Consider the following 5,813-nt stretch of genomic DNA (forward strand, 5'->3'; position numbering starts at 1 on the left):
TTTTTTAGTGGTCAGAGCTCAAACTGGTGGAAAAGGCACTTATTAAAGGACACCGTCCAATGAACCCCTGCCCGGTGTATGACAAGGCCAACAAGAAATTTTTCCTGTGTTTCATCCGTGTTGAACACAATATCACTGAAATTTACCAAAGAAAATGCTATGACAACAGGACCCGTCTCTGCTACATCACAAGGTACGATCTTGGAGAAACCTGGAGCAATGTGACCGAACTGAGTGAAATAAAACACTGGTCCACATTTGCTGTTGGGCCAGACCATGGTATTCCAGCAGAGAATACCATCTGCTATAGGAGGAGATACCTGGTTGAGAATAATCTGGTTACCTCGATGCTCTGGCATCATTTTCTGGTTGTTGAGCCTCCACATCCACTGATGCAGGAAATACAGAAGAGACTGGTTAACTTTTTGAGGGGGAGGACTCCATTGGCTCAAATCTTCAGTGCTTCTCTTATGACTGTCTAAAGGCAGACATAAGAAGTTAACTCAGCTAACTGAGAAGGAAATGACTTCATCAGAGATGAGCAATGATGTTTGGCTTCTAGTGAAACCTGAAAACCTGAAGAGTCACGTTCTTTAGCTCTCACTGTCATCAACCCCGCCCAGTTACCCATTGTGAGAATACAGGATTACATCCATGAAAAACAACTTTAAACGCCTCCTTCTCCAGAACACATCTGCAGAATCCCTGATAAGGAAAGAGACTCCATCCTCAAGCTCCCTTAAATGTAAAGTGTGCACAGCTCTAATTTATTTATTTATTCTATTGATATTATATTTTATAGGTGATTTATTTTTTTGGTAAATGACACCGAAGAGGTACTGCTTTAGTATTTAAATATTTACTACTTTGGTATCATAACTTAAGTAACTGAGGACTTTTCTGAGTTAGTGCACTTAGTGGTCTCTTCTCATTGAATTCCAGCCCAATCTGAAGTCTGACCATCATTTTGACCTTCTATTAAATCTTCTATGCTTGATTTCTCTTTTCTATTCATCAAGACTTCAAAAATCACATAGTATCAGACTCACGTTTGGACGTGTGTGGATGTGTGTGCGTAACAGTTAAAGCACTATGTGCGTATATCTCTATGTACGTGCCTTCCTGAGGGTCATAAAAGTCCATCTCCCTTCCAAACCAAAGTTATTTAGTTACAAACTTTGAGACTCCCACCCAGGCATGCCCTGAGGAATTTCCACTCAACATTAACCTCTCTTTGTCTCACTTTCACAGTTCAAACTGGGGGAGGGCCTCCTAGAAATCTACTCCTAAATTCCTGACACACTCAGGCCTTTATTAAATCGAGGGCAGTGTCAGTGTCTCTACAATAATTCTACATCCTATCTAACACATTTCTAAACTCTAAAATAGGCTACGCATATCTTCACCGGCCAACTAAAATTACCTCAAGAGCTCAGAGACCACTCATCCAAGAGATCACAAAAGACCCCAGAACAACAACCAAAGAACAGTAGGCCTCCATTACCTCAGTTAAGGTCAGTGTTCATGACTCTACCATAAGATAAAGTGGGAAAAAAATGGCATACCAAAAGCTGCAAGACAAAAACCACCGCTGAGCAAAATGAACATAAAGGCTCGTCTCAGTTTTGCCAGAAAACATCTTGATGATCCCCAAGATCTTAAATGGAAGCATGAATTCTCCTGTCCTGAAGGAGAATATCCAGCCGTCTGTTTGTTACCTCAAGCTGAAGCGCACTTTTGTTTTGCAGCAGGACAATGATCACATTGTATGAGTGGATACACATCGGTAATTCCACCTCATAATGGCTTAAGAGTAAGAAAGTGAGGACTGGAGCAGCCTCATCAATGTCCTGGCCTGAATCTGATTAACATGCTGTGGCATGACCTTAGAAAGGTGGTTCATGGTTGAAAACCTTCAATGTGGCTGAATTGCAACAATTATGCAAAGATGAGTGGGCCAAAAACTCATTGTCAATTATCAATAAAGTTTGATTGCAGTTGTTGCTGCTAAGGGTGGCCCAGGTTTAAAGGGCAATCACTTTTTTACACACAGCCATGTAGTTTGGATTTTCTTTTCCCTTTATAATAAATACATTCATGCAGAGAATACATTTGATATATATATTTGTGTTATATTTTTTTAATATTTAAATTTGTTTGATCGGAAACATTTAAATGTGACAAATATGGAAACCAGGAAGGGGGCAAACATTGTTTTTTATACCGCTGTATGTACAAAATAATAAAATTCAGACATAACAGCTATTAAAGGTTTTCATTCTGGTTGTTTTCCTGACATGCATGATGAAAGATGGGTTTTGCCTATTTAATTTGTTAAGAGAACAGGGGAGTTCAATGAAATGTGAATCATTTCCTCAGAAATGACCATCGATCTGTGATAAAAACAAAGATCCCTCCCTCATCCACACTCTCTAACAGCCAGCCTATAAAAGTCAAAGCAACATCAAATTCTAGGACCGCAGAGATAAACCCAGCAAGGCTTCTTTATGATTTAATATCCATTTTATACACAAGGACAGCAAACATGGGCTGTGGACATTCAACAACAGCTCAGCTGCAGAAACAACCTGTCTTTGAATCTAATGAAGCTGCTCAATGTGTTTACAGGATCCCTGCTCTTCTCTATGAGAAAGAAAGTAAAACTTTACTTGCCTTTGCAGAGCAGAGGAAGACTTCAAAGGATGAAAGTGTGGAAAAGGTGGTTATGAGAACAGGAAAGATCAAGGAGGGATCATCTAAGAAGACGGTTGACGTAATAGTGATAATCAACCATTTCAGTTCTAAATTACTTGTTAGTTACGCTCCTTTTTTGAACTGTTCTGTTTTATTTACTTCTGAACAATCTCTCTTTTAGTGGTCAGAGCTCAAAGAGGTGGAAAAGGCACTTATTGATGGACACCGTCCAATGAACCCCTCCCCGGTGTATGACAAAGCCAACAAAAAACTTTTCCTGTTTTTCATCTGTGTTGAAGACGGTATCACTGAGTGTGACCAAATAGAAAACTATGACAACAGGACCCGTCTCTGCTACATCACAAGTAACAATCTTGGAAAATCCTGGAGCGATGTGACCGATTTGACGGACAAACTGAGTGAAATAAAAAACTGGTCCACATTTGCTGTTGGGCCAGGCCATGGGATTCAAACAGAGAGCGGTAGACTGATTATCCCAGTTTATGCTTATACTTCCTTTTGCTGCAGTACTTGCAAGTACTTGCCTCTTGCATTGCTGTTGGAAACCAGTTGGATGTTTGTTCAGTTGCTGTTGTAAATCGTATGCACTCTCACTGTATAGTGGTAGTCATGGCAAAAAATGGAAATTTGGTGAACTGTTTAATACGGTATCAGTTGAGTGTGAAATGGCTGAACTTTCCAAAGACCACATCTACTGCAACGGCCGTAATGTGGGCGGCCATTGAGTGGAAGCAGTCAGTCATGATAAAGGAATTAAGTTCAATATTCTCCAACCGGGAAACAAGCTTGTGGAAACAGGTTCAGGCTGTCAGGGAAGTGTGATCTCCTTCCCAGCTCAACAAGAAAGTGAAAACACAGAAAGTGACCCCAGCCAGAACCTTGTAAAGTGGCTGCTGTTCACGCACCCAACCAGTAAATCGCGCAGGATTGATCTTGGTGTGTATCTGAACAAATCCCCACGTGATCCAAAGGCATGGAGCGAACCCTACATCATTAATGATGGACCCAGTGGTTACTCAGACCTGGGCCTGGCTTACATTGATGATGGCTGCTTTGCATGTCTGTTTGAGTGTGGGCAGCAGGAAATACATGAGCAGATAGCCTCTGTTGTCTTTAGCTTTAAGGACATCACCAAGAAATAAACTGAAGAAAAGAAAAGAAAAATATAAAAAGAATAATTTTTATTCAGGTGTGTAGATGAATAGATTCATATGTATATGTGCACAACTTAAAGCAGTAAGTGTTGCTTTGTATGTAAAAATCTTTATTTGCTTGTTGCATGAAAAATGAATAAGAAAACTGAGAAGCTTGTAGGATTAACACTTTAAAAAATACTTTAATAAATTGAAGGAAACAGAAAACAGTTTCTCCTGTTTTCAGTGAGTATTAAACATGGATGCTCAATTTAAACAAAAGTTTTAATCTAGTTATTCACTTCTTGAAAAATAACATACCTAATGTTGCAAATATCATATTATTGGTTGTGAATTTTTTGATTTTATTGCATAAAATAATAAAAATAGTTAGCATATCCTGTTTTATTGTAAAGCTATCTGTTCTTTTGCTCATTTATTTCCCACCAACTCCAAAATTTGAGTTCAACATCCACAATGAATATTTTAATAAACAAATAACGGTAGTGAATTTAAGGTTAAAACAATATAAAGCAAGCAAAAGGTTTAAATGTGCTTTGCATAACACATTAAAGTAGATCATAGAATATAATATTATTGATATTATTTGTTGTTACAGTAACAACAACAACCTGGACACTGTAAATAAAATAAAACTGTCAATAATGAAAAAAAATATAGGAGTCAATAAAGAAATTTATTAAAGAAAATCAGGGTTCACAGGATTCCAGCTCTAATCTGTGAAAAAGTCGGAGAGACTCCTGTAGCCTTTGCAGAGCCGAGCAGTAAACCCGATCATGGAGTACAGACCTGCAGGTTACGAAAGAGGGATTATGAAGGAGTGTCCACCGGGAGAATCAGATATTTTGTTACTGAAGTACTTAGGAATGTAGCTCACAGTCTTGCTTTTAAAAATCAAAGCTGTTACATAACATGACCATAAATGCAAATTTTATATGCAAAAGTCTGAAATTGCTTGACATATGAGAAATGAACACTGGAGAAGAAGAGAGCCGGCTCATGAAAGATACTGCCGTATCTGTAAAACAAAGTGGAGCCACTACATGGTATGATCATATATGACTGAGTAATAGTAGCATTGTTTAATAATGTAACTGCTTATAGAAGTAGCAGGGTAAATTCTCAAATTTACAGTGATATACCCTCTGCTTAGATTCAGTTAATGCTGGAAAACTGATTGGCAGGTGCTTCAGAGTGCTACTGTGCAGTTATATAGTTTTTCCCATTATCTCTGAACCTCTGAAAATGGAGGACTGCTTATAAAAGGGTTAGAAGATTACTGCTACGAGAGAGAAACTCTTACAATTTTCGCAGAGCAAAGGAGTAATCCCGATCGTACAAAACGGTTATAAATAAGGAATGTTGAGGGAGGAAGCCTCCACTGGGAAAATCAGCTATTTTGTTACTCAAGTACTTGGGAATGTAGCATATAATCTTAGTTTTAAACATTCAACCTGTTACATAATATGTGAGAAATTTAAAAAATGTAATTATACATACGTATTGTTGACTTATGATAGTACTTTAGTTATAATACAACAATAATCTAATCAATCCAATCAGACTCTGGAGTTCTGCAGACGTCTACATGTTGCCTCACCTGCTAAGTGAACCTTGTGCACAGTGTGCAAGTGTTCGTGTGTTTATCGTCTTTGTTTGACCTTTCACACTTATTCAGTTTAATGTGTCATTTCTTCAGAAAACAGCCAATGCTGTTGTGAAATAAAGAGCCCCAACTTCAACATTATCATAAAACTCTCAGCAGATAAACCCAACAGGACATTTTATTCACAGGGACACGAACAATAACTGATGAACCTTTAAGAAATGCTCAGCCGCACAAAGAAACTTGCTCTACCCAACAATTCCTCCACAATTAAGGATTCTGTTCTTGTCTGTCAGGATTCTAAATTATATCTTAGACAGTGGTCAGATTTCAAAGAG

The 5,813-nt window shown here is 38.2% G+C and overlaps 1 pseudogene across 1 annotated transcript; it reads left to right on the top strand.

Moving 5' to 3' along the window:
- The first annotated feature begins 2,024 nt into the window (after window positions 1–2,024).
- LOC146516753 (sialidase-3-like) lies at window positions 2,025–5,315 on the top strand (annotated as a pseudogene). The gene is made up of 2 exons (XR_014874499.1): window positions 2,025–2,773; window positions 2,876–5,315. The product of XR_014874499.1 is annotated as a sialidase-3-like (transcript).
- Window positions 5,316–5,813: the final 498 nt, after the last annotated feature.

Source organism: Neolamprologus multifasciatus, chromosome 6 (genome assembly GCF_963576455.1).
Source record: "Neolamprologus multifasciatus chromosome 6, fNeoMul1.2, whole genome shotgun sequence".
Taxonomy (NCBI): Eukaryota; Metazoa; Chordata; class Actinopteri; order Cichliformes; family Cichlidae; genus Neolamprologus; species Neolamprologus multifasciatus.